Consider the following 17484-nt stretch of genomic DNA (forward strand, 5'->3'; position numbering starts at 1 on the left):
TATCTTCCACAAAACTCAAGGGAAAAATCACAAATTCACTTACAATTTAGATCACTGAAGTGTCTCTCACCATATCAAAAATTTGTTCTTAACTTTAATTAGGGAAAGAATTACAGTTTTTTTTTTTTTTGAAACAGACTAAATTTCCCTGTTCATAAATAGCTTCAAACATATCACATCATATCTCAAAAGCACTGCTCTCACAGCTACACATTTTTCATTGATTAGTAAAATATCCCTCCCATGAACCATGGACTTTGCTGTTGGTAAGGAGGCTTGAGTGCCTCAGCGATGCAGATAGCCATACTGTAGGTGCAACCACAACGAAGGGTTTCTGTTGAGAAGCCAGACAGACATGTGGTTCATGAAGAGGGGCAAGCAGTCTTTTCAGTGGTTGCAGGGGCAACAGTCTGGATGATTGACTAATCTGGCTTCGTAACATTAACCGAAACGGCCTTGCTGTGCTGGAACTGCAAACGGCTGAAAGCAAGGGGAAACTACAGCCGAAAATTTTCCCAAAGGCATGCAGCTTCACTGTATGGTTAAATGATGAAGGCATCCTCTTGGGTAAAATATTCTGGAGGTAAAATAGTGCTCCATCTGGATCTCCAGGTGGGGACTACTCAGGAGGACATCGTTATCAGGAGAAAGAACACTGGTGTTTTACAGATTGGAGCGTTGAATGTCAGATCCCTTAATCGTGTAGGTAGGTTGTTGTTGTAGTGGTCTTCAGTCCTGAGACTGGTTTGATGCAGCTCTCCATGCTACTCTATCCTGTGCAAGCTTCTTCATCCCCTGTACTTACTGCAACCTACATCCTTCTGAATCTGCTTAGCGTATTCATCTCTTGGTCTCCCTCTACGATTTTTACCCTCCACACTGCCCTCCAATGCTAAATTTATGATCCCTTGATGCCTCAGAACATGTCCTACCAACCAGTCCCTTCTTCTTGTCAAGTTGTGCCACAAACTCCTCTTCTCCCCAATTCTATTCAATACCTCCTCGTTAGTTATGTGATCTACCCATCTAATCTTCAGCATTCTTCTGTAGCACCACATTTCGAAAGCTTCTATTCTCTTCTTGTCCAAACTATTTATCATCAGGTTAAAGTTAAATATAGTGGGAATTAGTGAAGTTTGGTGGCAGGAAGAACAAGACTTCTGGTCAGGTGAATACTGGGTTATAAATACAGAATCAAATTGGGGTAATACAGGAGTAGGATTAATAATAAATAAAAAAGATAGGAGTGTGGGTAAACGTAGTGAATGCATTATTGTAGCCAAGATAGACATTAAGCCCAAGCCTACCACAGTAGTACAAGTATATATGCCAACTAGCTCTGCCAGTAATGAACACATTGAAGAAATGTATTATGAGACAAAATAAAATATTCAGATAGTGAAGGGAGATGAAAATTTAATGGTTATGGGGGACTGGAATTCAACAGTATGAAAAGGAAGAGAAGGAAAAGTAGTAGCTGAATATTGAATGGGGTAGTAATGGAAGAGTAAGCCGCCTGGTAGAATTTTGCACAGAGAATAACTTAATCATAACTAGCACTTGGTTTAAGAATCATGAAAGAAGGTTGTATATGTGGAAGAAGCTTGGAGATGCTGGAAGGTTTCAGATAGATTATATAATGGTAAGACAGATTTAGGAACCAGGTTTAAAATCGAACAAAATTTCCAGGGGCAGATGTGGACACTGACCACAATCTATTGGTTATGAACTGTAGACTAAAGCTGAATAAACTGCAAAAAGGTGGGAATTTAAGGAGATGGGACCAGGATAAACTGAAAGAACCACAGGTTATAGAGAGTTTCAGAGAGAGCATTAAGGAACAATTGACAGGAACAAGGGAAATAAATACAGAAGAAGAAGAATGGGTAGCTTTGAGAGATGGAATAGTGAAGGCAGCAGAGGATCAAGTACGTAAAAAGACGAGGCCAGTAGTAATCCTTGGATAACAAAAGAGACACTGCATTTAATTGACGAAAGGAAAAAACATAAAAATGCAGTAAATGAAGCAGACAGAAAGGCATACAATCCCCTGACAGGAAGTGCAAAATGGCTAAACAGGGATGGCTGGAGGACAATTGTATGGATGAGGAGGCATATATCACTAGCAGTAACATAGATACTGCCTACAGGAAAATTAATGAAACCTTTGGAGAAGAGAGAACAACCTGTATGTATATCAAGAACTCAGATTGAAAACCAGTTCCAAGCCAAGAAGGGAAAGCAGAAACGTGGAAGGGGTTTCCAGAGGGTCTTTACAAGGGCGATGTACTTGAGGTCATTATTACGGAAATGGAAGAGGATGTAGATGAAGATGAAATTGGAGATATGATACTGCGTGAAGAATTTGACACAGTACTGAAAGACCCTGGGAGTATCCAGAATGAGATTTTCACTCTGCAGCGGAGTGTGCGCTGATATGAAACTTCCTGGAAGATTAAAACTGTGTGCCCGACTGAGACTCGAACTCGGGACCTTTGCCTTTCGTGGGCAACTGCTCTACCATCTGAGCTACCGAAGCACGACTCACGCCCGGTACTCACAGCTTTACTTCTGCCAGTATCTCATCTCATACCTTCCAAACTTTACAGAAGCTCTCCTGCTAACCTGCTAAGCCACCGGGCGTGAGTCGTGCTTCGGTACCTCAGATGGTAGAGCACTTGCCCGCGAAAGACAAAGGTCCCGAGTTCAAGTCTCAGTTGGGCACACAGTTTTAATCTGCCAGGAAGTTTCTTATCAGCGCACACTCCGCTGCAGAGTGAAAATCTCATTCTGGAAACATCCCCCAGGCTGTGGCTAAGCCATGTCTCCGCAGTATCGTTTCTTTCAGGAGTGCTAGTTCTGCAAGGTTAGCAGGAGAGCTTCTGTAAAGTTTGGAAGGTAGGAGTTGAGACACTGGCAGGAGTAAAGCTGTGAGTACCGGGCGTGAGTCGTGCTTCGGTAGCTCAAATGGTAGAGCACTTGCCAGTGAAAGGCAAAGGTCCCAAGTTCGAGTCTCGGTTGGGCACACAGTTTTAATCTGCCAGGAAGTTTCACCCTGGGAGTAGACAACATTCCATTAGAACTACCGATAGCCTTGGAAGAGACAGCCCTAACAAAACTCTTAGAATCTGGTGAGCAAGATGGATGAGACACGTGAAATACCCTCAAACTTCAAGAAAAGTATAATAATTCCAATCCTAAAGAAAGCAGATGTTGACAGGTGTGAAAATTACTGAACTATCAGTTTAATAAGTCGCAGCTGCAAAATACTAATATGATTACTTTACAGATAAATGGAAAAACTGATAGAAGCCGACCTTGGGGAGGATCAGTTTGGATTGCATACAAATGTTGGAACACGTGAGGTAATACTGACCCTACGAATTATCTTAGAACATAGAATAAAGAAAGGCAAACCTACATTTCTATCATTTGCGTACTTAGAGAATGCTTTTGACAATGTTGACTGGAATACTCTCTTTCAAATTTTAAAGGTGGCAGGGGTAAAATACAGAAAGCAAAAGGCTACTTACAATTTGTACAGTAACCAGATGGCAGTTATAAGAGTCGAGTGGTATGAAAGGGAAGCAGTGGTTGGGAAGGGAGTGAGACTGGGTTGTAGCCTATTCTCGTTATTCAATCTGTATATTGAGCAAGCAGTGAAGGAAACAAAAGAAATATTTGGAGTAGGAATTAAAATCCATGGACAAGAAATAAAGACTTGGAGATTCACCGATGACATTGTAATTCTGTTGGAGAGAGCAAAGACCCTGGAAGAGCAGCTGAGCAGAATGGACAGTGTCTTGAAAGGAGGATATAAGATGAACATCAACAAAAGCAAACGGAGGATAATGGAATGTAGTCAAATTAGATCAGGTGATGCTGAGAGAATTAGATTAGGAAATGAGACAAAGTAGTAAATGAATTTTGCTCTCTGGGAAGCAAAATAACTAATGATGGTCGAAGTAGAGAGGATATAAAATGTAGGCTGGCAATGGAAAGTAAAGCGTTTCTGAAGAAGAGAAATTTGTTAACATCGAGTATAGATTTAAGTGTCAGCAAGTCCTTTCTGAAAGTATTAGTATGGAGTGTAGCGATGTATGGAAGTGAAACATGGACGATAAATAGTTTAGACAAGAAGAGAACAGAAGCTTTCGGAATGTGGTGCTAGAGACGAATGTTGAAGACTAGAGGGGTAGATCACTTAACTAATGAGAAAGTACCCAACAGGATTGGGGAGAAGAGGAATTTGTGGCACAACTTGAGTAGAAGAAGTGATCAGTTGGTAGGACACGTTCTGAGGCATCAAGTGATCACCAATTTAGTATTGAAGGGCAGCATGGAGGGTAAAAATGGTAAAGGGAGACCAAGAGATGAATACACTAAGCAGATTCAGAAGGACGTAGGTTGCAGTTGTTGCTTGGAGATGAAGTTCGCACAGGCATTGAGAGCTGCATCAAACCAGTCTCTGGGCTGAAGACCACCACCAACAGAGCAACAACAGCAACAACACCAACAACAACATAGAAAAATATCTCACTCAACAGTGGATCTTTTAAAATTTTTGTACAGCATTGCGCTTCTTATAAATATGCTTCTGAAAATGTTTTTTTTTATGCAATTGTGTCAGCATTTAACTCACAACAAGAATGAAGTTTGGAGTCTATATCTCTACAAAAATAATGTAAAAATTTTGAAATTTACATATAGTATCGCTTTCAGCGATATCTATAAGCATGTCAAAAATCTTAATTTTAATTAGGCTCTCTGTTACATTGAATATTAAAACAAGAGAAATATTCACACCCGGAGAAGTTTCCTTCTTTATCATTGCATATCTCGGAAACTATTTCACATATGAAATAAAATCTTGGTGTCAGCACAAAATGAAACATATTTAAAACGCAGTCTAGCTTACCACAAGGAGTGATGGGAGATGGCTGAACAGTATCCCATAGTCTGACAGCAGGAAAGACAAACTGATTGAAATAAAGTCACAAATTTACACAAGATTTAATGGAAGTAAGGTGTTCATTAAAGTACATTATACACCACACACTAATAACACAGTTGGAAGACACTGCTCAATTCAGAGTCAGGGACAGAGTCTGTGGAACTATCGGTGTCGCTGATCGAAGTCACAGTCAAGTCTTCGATACACTGTTGTAACATACCTTCAGTTGTTCCATGCTTCCTGTATCACTCCCTTCACATAATCCACTACCTTTCGTCAGTCTTGTGGTTTCACTTTTTCAACTGCCTCCTTCAAAAGCTATCAACTTCAATCAATGTAAAGTTTCTATTTTCTGCGGCAATTTGATAATAAACTGAACCCAAGTATGTTTTATTGCATAGAGGGGGCAATTTGAGGGAGGCAATTATAATAATTCTTCCCTTGTCAAGTTACTGTCAAATTGTATCTCAAGTTTATCTAACCAGGGAACAATGTCATTTTCCTTCACTGCCCGTGTGAAAGTTTCCTATGAGTGTGCAATCTTGGTCTGCCCCATAAGGTATGTGAAGCTGAAAGTCACCCAAATCTCTCACTCCAACGGCTCACTAAGGACTGGCTGGTACAATGCCTTAGGCAGCGCAGAAGAAGTGCCAGGCTCCCCATTGGTTTATTAGTGGTAAGAGCCACGCAACCTGCTACCTGTCAAGTGACAACCAGTTTAAATAAGCCAATTGCTTTTATAGGTGTTTATTTTTCCATAATGACATTTCAAAATGCCTGGGCATCCCATCTTCAGATATTTATATTTATTTTTGGGTCGAGAACACTGCTTCTTTACAAATGGCATTGCAGAAAAACACAAAAAACTAGACTTGGTTTCACAATGCAAGCATATAAGGCCCTAAAAATGATGACAAGGTAAAGGTGTATTTAAAAAATGTCCATATTCTGCTGGTACACAAATTAAATTGGATGTACTCTCTGGGGAAGGTAATAAAGTACTGATGACTAGGAAAGACAGAACAACTCGAGGAACTTAAAAAAATGGGATTTCTTTTGTCATGACTCATCATGAAACATTTTAGCCAGTTTTTCTGCTAACTTCTGCTTTCAGAACTAAATTGGTTGTAAATTTCAAAATTTAACTGTACATTACTAAGACACGGGACATCATTGTGCATAGTAAAATTGCTGCATAACTGGTGCAACACACATAAACCTTCAAGTTGTACAACACTGTCACATAATGTAAGTTTTTGGGGGAAGTTCATAGCAACCAGCCTCACATTTTTGGAAAGGATTCATATTATAGAGATTTTTGAGTACATCTTTCTACTGTGCATTGCTGAGCTACTTACTTCCAGTTTAAAGTATAGCATATTTTGTGTTTGCACGGTTTGCGATTTATGTGAGCTGAAGAAAAATTGTAAATGTGTTGCTGTAGCTCAATCACTACTGGTTTCTTTTAAAGTGAAAAAACTAGTATCTCCATCACCTTTGGAGCCATGCCTGATAACAGCGCAACAGCAACCACCAGTGGGTTTCTTTACCACAGGTTCACAAGCCTGATAAGGGCTTCTTTACACAGGATGCCAAGCCTGATTATACATTTCTTTTAAGTGGCAGAGGACAAAGCTAAAAGAGGTCTCTTTTAGGATCCTAAGCTTATGTTTACCTTCAGATACTTGAATTTTTTACAGGTTTCATTAACATAAACTTCTGATCAGACAGTATCACTGTTGGTGCTGGAATAACTGCAATAATGAGCTGTTACAAAACACAGGACATGTCACCACTTGATGGGAAAAACAGTGAATTTTCTGGGCCCTGTGGGTACGTAAAGATTACTGAAGCATCCTTCCGCTCAGCGGAAGTGTCACAGATATTTCTAATCCACCTCTTTTTCATAAATGCATGCAGCATATTGTCCTGGCTGGTGTTTCACTGTTAATAATCTCCTTCACTACCGTCACTAATTTTGTCTGTCACTAATTTTGTCCAGAAAAGATAATGGTCATTTTGAAAATCTGTTGACCTGAATTGCTGTTTTATCCCCGAGTTCAAATCTCGGTCTGGCATATAGTTTTAATCTGCTAGGAAGTGTCATATTAGCACACACTCCATTGCAGAGTGAAAAATTCATTCTGCCTTTTTAAAACTGAAGTTTTAAATTCCTATGTATTTCAGACATCCTCTAGTTCTGTTTCTTTCAGCTATGGAGTAAAACATTACATAATTTTCGGAGACATGGCATAAATGACTTTCTTCTGTCAAATTCTAATGATAATGTGTCAGAAAGTGAATCAGGGCCCACATTACAATTTCCCCTTACAACTCTCCTCCTTTGCATCCAGTTTTGTTGTTGACACCATTCATGCTCGTACATATCATCTTCCATGTATCTACCAAATTTACATTCTCCCAATGTGTCTTGGCAAGTAAATTTTCAATTCCCTAGTACCATTACAGTCTTGCTAAGGAGAAACATTGTCTGTGGAGTGTTGATAAACAATGGAATTCTTGACTTTGTAAATAGGATACTAACTGACAGGAGGTTAGAGCAATAAATATGTTGTGGTTTTTGTGAAACTTTTCTTAAATTATTTGTCTCTAAAACAGACCTCCCAATAACAGGATTCATGTGGTCATAAATTTGTGCTTATGTTTCACCTGCACACACAAGAGAATGGTACAGTTTCTCTGATACAGTTCCTATTCATTGGTTTCACTTATCTATTTGTTAAATAACAAAGAGCCTCACACTGGTTTCACTTATCTATTTGTTAAATAACAAAGAGCCTCACACTTACATATAGTATTTTATGTTATATAACATGAGAACATTAGTTTATAAACTACCAGAAACAAACTCAATAATAATTTTTCTGTGAGAGATAAATAGGTTTATTTATTTATAACAATGACAGTAGGTTTGAAGCTTCACTGTTAAAGGTATAAACTATGAAAACAACAATCTTTTAACAAGAAGCATTTTTCCAATCACCATGTTTTTAGTGTGACACAAAATTTAAACAACCTTACCTGCAATACCAATGTGAATGTACTCCCAGAAGAATGAATACCATCTTCTTGATACCAGGATCTATGCTGACATTTGTAAATGAAAGTACTCCTGAACCATCTGAAAAAACTAACTAACGAGCACTTACAACTGTTTGTCTATTGATCACCACTGTCAATTACAAGTAAGCTGGATGAAGGAACACTATGCCCAGAAAACAGAAAATACCAGCAACTGAAGAACACGAAAGAAGGCTTGACAAAAAAAAAACTGGACTTGAAATAATATAAAACTTCTCCATTAATTTCAAGACAGCACAGACGTTAGACAGAAAGAATTCTTTTAAGTGGAATAAACTGTTGCTTAGATGGAGATGCAAATGATCACCTATAGCGTTAACTATCCGAGGCCACACAGAACTTTCTTTGCTGATAAATTATGTTAAAAATGTTAGCTATCAGGCAGATTATAAATCTGAAATCACTCAACCAAGGAATGGTCACTGGACCTGACAGGATACCAATTCAATTCTACATCAAGTATATCAAAGAACTTACTCCTCTTTTAATAGCAGTGTACCACAGGTTACTGGAGGAATGAAGTGTTCCTCCTGATTGAAAAAAAAAGGCACAGGTCACTGCCATTTTCGAGAAGGGTCATTGAACAGACACACACAACTGTAGGCCTATATCTCTGACGTCAGTCTGTAAAAGAACTTTGAAACATTTTTGTGCTTGTGTATTATGACATTTCTGGAGACCAAAAATTCCATCTGTGGCAACCAACGTGGGTTTCAAAAACGACTACCCAGCTCACTTTGCTCATTCACGACACCTACAAAGTAGTAGGTACAGCCGTACAGATAGATGCAGTGTTTCTCAACTTCCAGAAGGCATTCAGTACATTATGTACTGCCAACTAATCAACAAAATACGAGTGTCCAGAATATTAAACTGCAATGAAGAGTTTCTAGCAAACGTAACACAGCATGTCATTCTGAATGGACAGAAATCTTCAGATATAAAAGTACCTTCAGGTGTACCACAATTGAGTGTTACATCACCATTACTTTTTACAATGTATATTCCCCCCCCCCAATGAAACATGGACCTTGCAGTTGGTGGGGAGGCTTGCGTGCCTCAGCGATACAGATGGCCATACTGTAGATGCAACCACAACGGAGGGGTATCTGTTGAGAGGCCAGACAAACGTGTGGTTCCTGAAGAGGGGCAGCAGCCTTTTCAGTAGTTGCAGGGGCAACAGTCTGGATAATTGACTGATCTGGCCTTGTAACACTAACCAAAACGGCATTGCTGTGCTGGTACTATGAACGGCTGAAAGCAAGGGGAAACTACACCTGTAATTTTTCCCGAGGGAATGCAGCTTTACTGTATGGTTAAATGATGATGACATCCTCTTGCGTAAAATATCCCATTCAGATCTCCAGACGGGGACTAATCAAGAGGATGTGGTTATCAGGAGAAAGAAAACTGGCGTTCTACGGATTGGAGCGTGGAATGTCAGATCCCTTAATCGGACAGGTAGGTTAGAAAATTTAAAAAGGGAAATGGATAGGTTAAAGTTAGATATAGTGGGAATTAGTGAAGTTCGGTGGCAGGAGGAACAAGACTTTTGGTCAGGTGATTACAGGGTTATAAATACAAAATCAAATAGGGGTAATGCAGGAGTAGGTTTAATAATGAATAAAAAAAAATAGGAGTGCAGGTAAGCTACTACAAACAGAATAGTGAACGCATTATTGTGGCCAAGATAGATACGAAGCCCACGCCTACAACAATATTACAAGTTTATATGCCAACTAGCTCTGCAGATGACGAAGAAATTGATTAAATGTATGATGAGATAAAAGAAATTATTCAGATAGTGAAGAGAGATGAAAATTTAATGGTCATGGTGACTGGAATTCGAGAATAGGAAAAGGGAAAGAAGGAAACATAGTAGGTGAATATGGATTGGGGGTAAGAAATGAAAGAGAAAGCTGTCTGGTAGAATTTTGCACAGAGCATAACTTAATCATAGTTAACACTTGGTTCAAGAATCATAAAAGAAGGTTGTATACATGGATGAATCCTGGATATACTAGAAGATATCAGATAGATTATATAACGGTAAGACAGAGATTTAGGAGCCAGGTTTTAAATTGTACGACATTTCCAAGGGCAGATGTGGACTCTGACCACAATCTATTGGTTATGAACTGTAGATTAAAACTGAAGAAACTGCAAAAAGGTGGAAATTTAAGGAGATGGGACCTGGATAAACTGACTAAACCAGAGGTTGTACAGAGTTTCAGGGTGAGCATAAGGGAACGACTGACAGGAATGGGGGAAACAAATACAGTAGAAGAAGAATGGGTAGCTCTGAGGGATGAAGTAGTGAAGGCAGCAGAGGATCAAATAGGTAAAAAGACGAGGGCTAGTAGAAATCCTTGGGTAACAGAGGAAATATTGAATTTAATTGATGAAAGGAGAAAATATAAAAATGCAGTAAATGAAGCAGGCAAACAGGAATACAAACGTCTCAAAAATGAGATCGACAGGAACTGCAAAATGGCTAAGCAGGGATGGCTAGAGGACAAATGTAAGGATGTACAGAAAAATTAAAGAGACCTTTGGAGAAAAGAGAACCACTTGTACGAATATCAAGAGCTCAGATGGAAACCCAGTTCTAAGCAAAGAAGGGAAAGCAGAAAGGTGGAAGGAGTATATAGGTGGTCTATACAAGGGCGATGTACTTGAGGACAATATTATGGAAATGGAAGAGGATGTAGATGAAGATGAAATTGGAGATACGATACTGCGTTAAGAGTTTGACAGAGCACTGAAAGACCAGAGCGAAACAAGGTCCCGGGAGTAGACAACATTCCATTAGAACTACTGACGACCTTGGGAGAGCCAGTCCTGACAAAACTCTACCTTCTGGTGAGCAAGATGTAGGAGACAGGCAAAATACCCTCAGACTTCAAGAAGTATATAATAATTCCAATCCCAAAGAAAGCAGGTGTTGACAGATGTGAAAAATTCCGAACAATCAGTTTAATAAGTCACAGCTGCAAAATACTAACACGAATTCTTTACAAACGAATGGAAAAACGGGTACAAGCCGACCTCGGAGAAGATCAGTTTGGATTCCATAGAAATATTGGAACATGTGAGGCAATACTGAACTTATGACTTATCTTAGTAAGAAAGATTAAGGAAAGGCAAACCTATGTTTCTAGCATTTGTAGACATAGAGAAAGCTTTTGACAATGTTGACTGGAATACTGTCTTTCAAATTCTAAAGGTGGCAGGGGTAAAATACAGGGAGCGAAAGGCTATTTACAATTTGTACAGAAACCAGATGGCAGTTATAAGGGTGGAGGGGCATGAAAGGGAAGCAGCGATTGGGAAGGGAGTGAGACAGGGTTGTAGCCTCTCCCCGATGTTATTCAATCTGTATATTGAGCAAGCAGTAAAGGAAACAAAAGAAAAATTCCGAGTAGGTATTAAAATGCATGGAGTAGAAATAAAAACTTTGAGGTTTGCCGATGACATTGTAATTATGTCCGAGACAGCAAAGGACTTGGAAGAGCAGTTGAACGGAATGGACAGTGTCTTGAAAGGAGGATATAAGATGAACATCAACAAAAGCAAAACGAGGATAATAGAATGTAGTTGAATTAAGTTGGGTGATGCTGAGGGGAATTAGATTAGGAAATGAGACACTTAAAGTAGTAAAGGAGTTTTGCTATTTGGGGAGCAAAATAACTGATGATGGTCGAAGTAGAGAGGATATAAAATGTAGACTGGCAATGGCAAGGAAAGCGTTTCTGAAGAAGAGAAATTTGTTAACATCGAGTATAGATTTAAGTGTCAGGAAGTCGTTTCTGAAAGTATTTGTATGGAGTGTAGCCATGTATGGAAGCGAAACATGGATGATAACTAGTTTGGACAAGAAGAGAATAGAAGCTTTCGAAATGTGGTGCTACAGAAGAATGCTGAAGATTAGATGGATAGATCACATAACTAATGAGGAGGTATTGAATAGGATTGGGGAGAAGAGAAGTTCGTGGCACAACTTGACAAGAAGAAGGAACCGGTTGGTAGGACATGTTCTAAGGCATCAAGGGATCACCAATTTAGCATTGGAGGGCAGCGTGGAGGGTAAAAATCGTAGAGGGAGACCAAGAGATGAATACACTAAGCAGATTCAGAAGGATGTAGGTTGCAGTAGGTACTGGGAGATGAAGAAGTTTGCACATGATAGAGTAGCATGGAGAGCTGCATCAAACCAGTCTCAGGACTGAAGACCACAACAACAACATATAAATGACCTAATGTATAATGCCTGAAGTCTCGTGAGGCTTTTCACAGATGGTGCTGCTGTATAGAGAGAAGTTGCAATGCCACAAGATTGAAATGAAATGAGACATGCATAGAATCAATGCTTGGTGAAGGGAGTGGCAACTGACTCTCAATATAAACAAATGTAATGTATCCCGTATTCATTGACAGATTCATTACTGTATAACAACACAACTGCATATCTTTCACTGGAAACTGTTACTTCCATAAAATACCTAGGATCTTAAGTGGAAAGACCACATACAATAACTGCAGGTAACGCAAATGCCAGACTTACATTCACTGGAAGAATGCTTAGGAAATGTATTCCATCAGCAATGGAGATAGCTTACAGAACACTCATTTGACCAATACTCGAATACTGCTTGGATCTGTACCATACAGGACTGATAGAGGAGATAGAAATGAATCAAAGAATAGCAGCATGTTTTATTACAGTAAGCATGAAAATGTCATGGATATGCTCAGCAAACTCCAGTGCCAAGCACTGCAAGAGAGGTGTACTGCATCACAGTGTAGTTTACTGTTAAAAGTTCCGTGTGTGTGTGTGTGTGTGTGTGTGTGTGTGTGTGTGTGTGTTCCTGGAAGAGTCAAACAATATATTGCTTCCTCCTACATGTATCTTGTGAAACTACCGTGAAGATAAAATCACAGAGATTCAGCCCCTCATGAAGGTTTACCAGCAATCTTTCTTCCCAGAGCAGGGGAAAGTGAAACTGGTACACAAAGTACTCTCCACCACAGATCATGAGGTTGTTTATGGAGTATAGATGAAGATTCATATATAAAAGAATTGAGTAAATTATAAAGTACCATCAATTACCCATAAAATTACATCTTTCTCAAAACTGGAATACTGAACAGTACAGCCCTAAAGAGAAATCAATTTTTATAAAATTAAACAATGGAATTCAGTCTTTATTTAGCCAACAAACAGTATGATCCTACTTCAGATTGAAATAAATCTATGTTTTGTAATTCTTACAAGTTCACAAAGAGAGTAATTATATTGAGTGGACTACCTGGAATATGATTATACTCACTTGAAAAGAGAGCAAGGAAAGGTCTGCAGTTTTTAGATAGGTCTTCAAATAATCTGAGACAGATACTTAATTCTCATCATGAACAGTATGAGTAAGTAGGAAACTGAACTGACAACATTTTCACCATCAATTGTAATTATCATTTATTTTCCACTAAAAGCCAGTTTTGGTTATTGTATCATTTTCAAGGGTTAGCTACAAAGAACAGGCCATAGTTACATAAATACTGACAAAAAATGAGAAAATTACACGAGTTGAAGATTTACCAATACACTAGTAAATTGTTTGCCACCACATGCTGGTGGTTGGGCAGTTTGGTGCCTTGTTATCAGACACATGAAGTAAATATTCAGTGTACTGTTGAACAGTCACCTCTTGTAATTTTGTTGGTGTCTGTCAATACTGTAGGTAACAACAACCTCTTCTCTGAAAATATCACAGTAGCCAAAACTGGGCTATAGTGGAAAATAAACAATAATACTATAGTTGATGACAGAAATGCCACATTTTAGAAACTTTGTACAACTATGGTACCCGCTCGGAGAAAGTAACTACCAAGTTGTTCCCTTCCTTCATTTTCATGTTTTATTCCCCCTCCTCCTTGTTTTTATTTTTAACCTCCTCCCCACTGAGATCTTTTAGATATAAACACTTTGAAGAGACTACTTCTTCCTCGTGTATAATATTAACATTCAAGCCTTGATGCTTTTCTGACTTGCTATGTTGGTAGTGTGAATGCCTGAAAGCATGGGAAAACTACAGTAGAAATACACTGTCTGACAAAAATGAAGTACTCAGAAAACATGGACAGAAGTCAATGTAACTTCATACATGCACACACCATTGGTGGATATGTAAATATTATAGAGTTGCAATTCTCTGTACAGGTAGAATGGCCCCTCAGAGCGCATTAGTGTTGTTCATGTTTCATGCTATTACCAGGGCTGGTAGGTATATACGGAGTGAGGACAGCATCACACGTTGAATGATCACTGTGGCGGACATGGAGATGTTGCGTACTCACGTGAGACAGCATAATCAGCACACGACTGAGTTTGAAAGAGGCATCACTGTGGATCTCCACTTGACTGGCTGGCCAAATCACACAATATCCAGATTTATGGAACATTTGGATGTGACAGTAACCTGATGCTGGATTGCACGAGACCATGAGGACAAGCATACTCATCGTCAAGATTCCGGTTGCCCACGTCTGACAACCATAAGGGAGGATTGCCGTCCTGTGAATCAAACACACTGTCACCACTTCAGATCTCTCCCTACCATCTGAGAACAAATAATGGACTCCCTGCAACATTCTGTGTCATTCAGCAGCATTGGTCAGAGACCAGCAGCAGCTAAACTAGGGAATAACCATCCTATTTGTAGGCTGCCATTAACACCAAAACTCAAACAGCTGCATTTGGAGTTACGCCGGACGGCTGATCAGTTTCAACACACTGTGTTCAGCGATTAATCATGGTTATGCACTGCCCCAGATGACCATTGTCTGTGAGTGTAGTGGATAGGTTCCACTCTTCCAATAATTTAGAGAGGCACAATGGTGTTTCTTCTGGTGTCATGGTGACTTCAGATCACAGCTGGTAGTGATTGATGTTACTCTTGATAGCAGAGCAGTACACATCACAGTCACCCTACCTCTCATGCAAATTATCATGGCACTTGTCTTCAACAGGACAGTGCTTCTCCACATGTGGCACGTGTGTTTTTGTACTGTCTTTGCGATGTTGGGGTACTCCCGTGGCCAACAAGATCCCCAAATCTGCCACAGATAGAACATATGTGAAAACATCTCAGACAACTCTATCCCAGTGCCAGTATCTGGGATATCAAGGACCTGTAACAATAGTTTGTGAGTCAACTTGCCTTAGAAGAGGATACAATGACTTTACAACACTCTTTCCAACAGAACAGTTTATGAATCCAGGTCAGAGTGCCTGCAGTGTCATACTGATAACAAGTGTCATACTGCCAATTTCATTATAAATTTGATTCTATTTTGTTATCACTGAAATAACATCTGATACAATCTCAACCTGTGAAAATTCATATCATTTTCTTGTCCTTTTCTGCATCAGACAGTGTATTCCCTGACAACATACATCTCTACTGTATAGTTTAATGACAATGGCATCCTCTTGGGTAAGATATTCCTCAGATAAAATAGTCTCCCATTTGAGTATCTGAGCAGGGACTACTCTCAAGAATGCCTTCATCAGGAAATACAAACTGGTGTTCTATGGGTCAGAGTGTGGGATGTTAGACCCCTTAATCAGGTGGGTAGGTTAGAAAATTTAAAAAAGGGAGCTGGGCAGGTTTGAAGTTACATATAATGGGAATTAATGAAGTACAGTAGCAGCAAGAATAGTTCTGGTCAGTCCAGAACAGGCTATCAATACAAAATCATATAGGGACAACAGAGGAGTAGGCCTAACAGTGAATAAGAAAATGGGAATGCAGCATGAACAGTATGCTGAACACATTATTGTACAGAAGGTAAACAAGAATCCAACAACCATCACAAGAGTGAAAGTCTATATACCAACTAGCTCTGCAAATGATGAAGAATGTATGATAGGGTAAGGAAAATTATTCAGACACTTAAAAGCAGATGAAAATGTAAATGTGATGGATGACTGAAATTCAGTAGCAGGGAAAGGAATAGAAGGAAAGGAAATAGGAGAACCCGAACTGTGGGAAAAGAATGAAAGAGGGAGTTGCCAGTCAGAATTTTGCACAGAACGTAATTTAATCATCATTTCCACTTGGTTTCAGAATGACAAGAGGAGGTTATAAACATGTAAAAGCCCTGCAGACACAGTAAAGTTTCAGATTGATTACATAATGTAAGACAGAGAATTTGAAACCAGATTTTAAACTGTAAGACATTTCCAGTGGCAGATGTGGACTCTGACCTTAAATACGTTGTAATTCTGTCGTCAGAGACAGTGTAGGACTTACAAGAGCAGTTGAACAGAATGTATAGAATGTTGAAAAGAGATTATATGATGAAAATCAACAAAAGTATAACATGGGTAAAGGAATGGTGCCACGTTAAATCATGTAATGTTGAGGGAATTCAATTACGAAATGAGACATTAATACGAGGGCTATCCACAAAGTACATTACGTTTTGGAATTAAAAATAAATAAAGTATTGGAATTTGTTTTAATTATATACAGATGAAAGCCACACTTAAATACTACTTTTCTACATAGTTGCCAGTTAAATTAAGGCACTTATCATAGCGATGGACGAGCTTGGAAATTCCTTCGTCGTAAAATTCGGCCACCTGCGCCTTCAACCACGTGGTTAATCAGTAACCCAGCAGAAATACGATTTTTGTGTATTTCCTGGAAAGAGGCACTACAATAAACTCTCCATTGCCAAACTCTGCACAACCTCAGAAGAGCAATACAAAAAAAGCGCAGGGGAAAGTTGGGCTCAAAGATCTTGCTGATTCACGACAACACCCGGGCCCACACGGCAAATGCCACTCGTGAAGTTCTCGAATCTTTTAAGTGGGAGTTGTTTCCTCATCCGCCGTACTGTCCCGACCTGGCACCGAGAGACTTCCACTTATTCCCAGCAATGAAGAAGTGGTTGGCTATGCAGCGTTTTGATGACGACGCGCAGCTTCAAGAAGAGGTAATCACATGGTTGAAGGTGCAGGCGGCCGAATTTTACGACGAAGGAATTTCCAAGCTTGTCCATCGCTACGATAAGTGCCTTAATTTAAATGGCAACTATGTAGAATAGTAGTATTGAAGTGTGGCTTTCATCTGTATATAATAAAAAAAATTTCCATTACTTTATTTATTTTTAATTCCAAAACGTAATGTACTTTGTGGATAGCCCTCGTAGTAATAGATGAGTTTTGCTGTTTGGGCAGCAAAGTAACTGGTTATGGCTGAAGTAGAGTGGATATAAAATGCAGAGTGGCTATGGCAAGAAAAGCATATCCAAAAAAGAGGACTTTGTTAACACTTGATACAAATTTAAGTTTCAAAAATATTTTCTGAAGGTATCTGTCTGGAATGTAACTAGTATAGAACAGAAATGAGAACAATAAGTCA

The 17484-nt window shown here is 39.2% G+C and overlaps 1 protein-coding gene across 10 annotated transcripts in view; it reads right to left on the reverse strand.

The window, feature by feature from the left end:
- Positions 1-17484, reverse strand: part of LOC124789871 (liprin-beta-1) — a 303083-nt gene that overhangs the window by 24251 nt on the left and 261348 nt on the right. For 8 of the 10 annotated variants that reach the window (XR_007016181.1, XR_007016179.1, XR_007016180.1 and 5 more), the window contains one exon: positions 14411-14627. The exons of the other annotated variants lie outside the window; for them this stretch is intronic. The gene's annotated coding sequence lies outside the window, so the exon portion shown is untranslated. The remainder of the gene's footprint in view (positions 1-14410; positions 14628-17484) is intronic. 10 annotated transcript variants of the gene reach the window in all.

This window comes from Schistocerca piceifrons, chromosome 3 (assembly GCF_021461385.2).
Source record: "Schistocerca piceifrons isolate TAMUIC-IGC-003096 chromosome 3, iqSchPice1.1, whole genome shotgun sequence".
Taxonomy (NCBI): Eukaryota; Metazoa; Arthropoda; class Insecta; order Orthoptera; family Acrididae; genus Schistocerca; species Schistocerca piceifrons.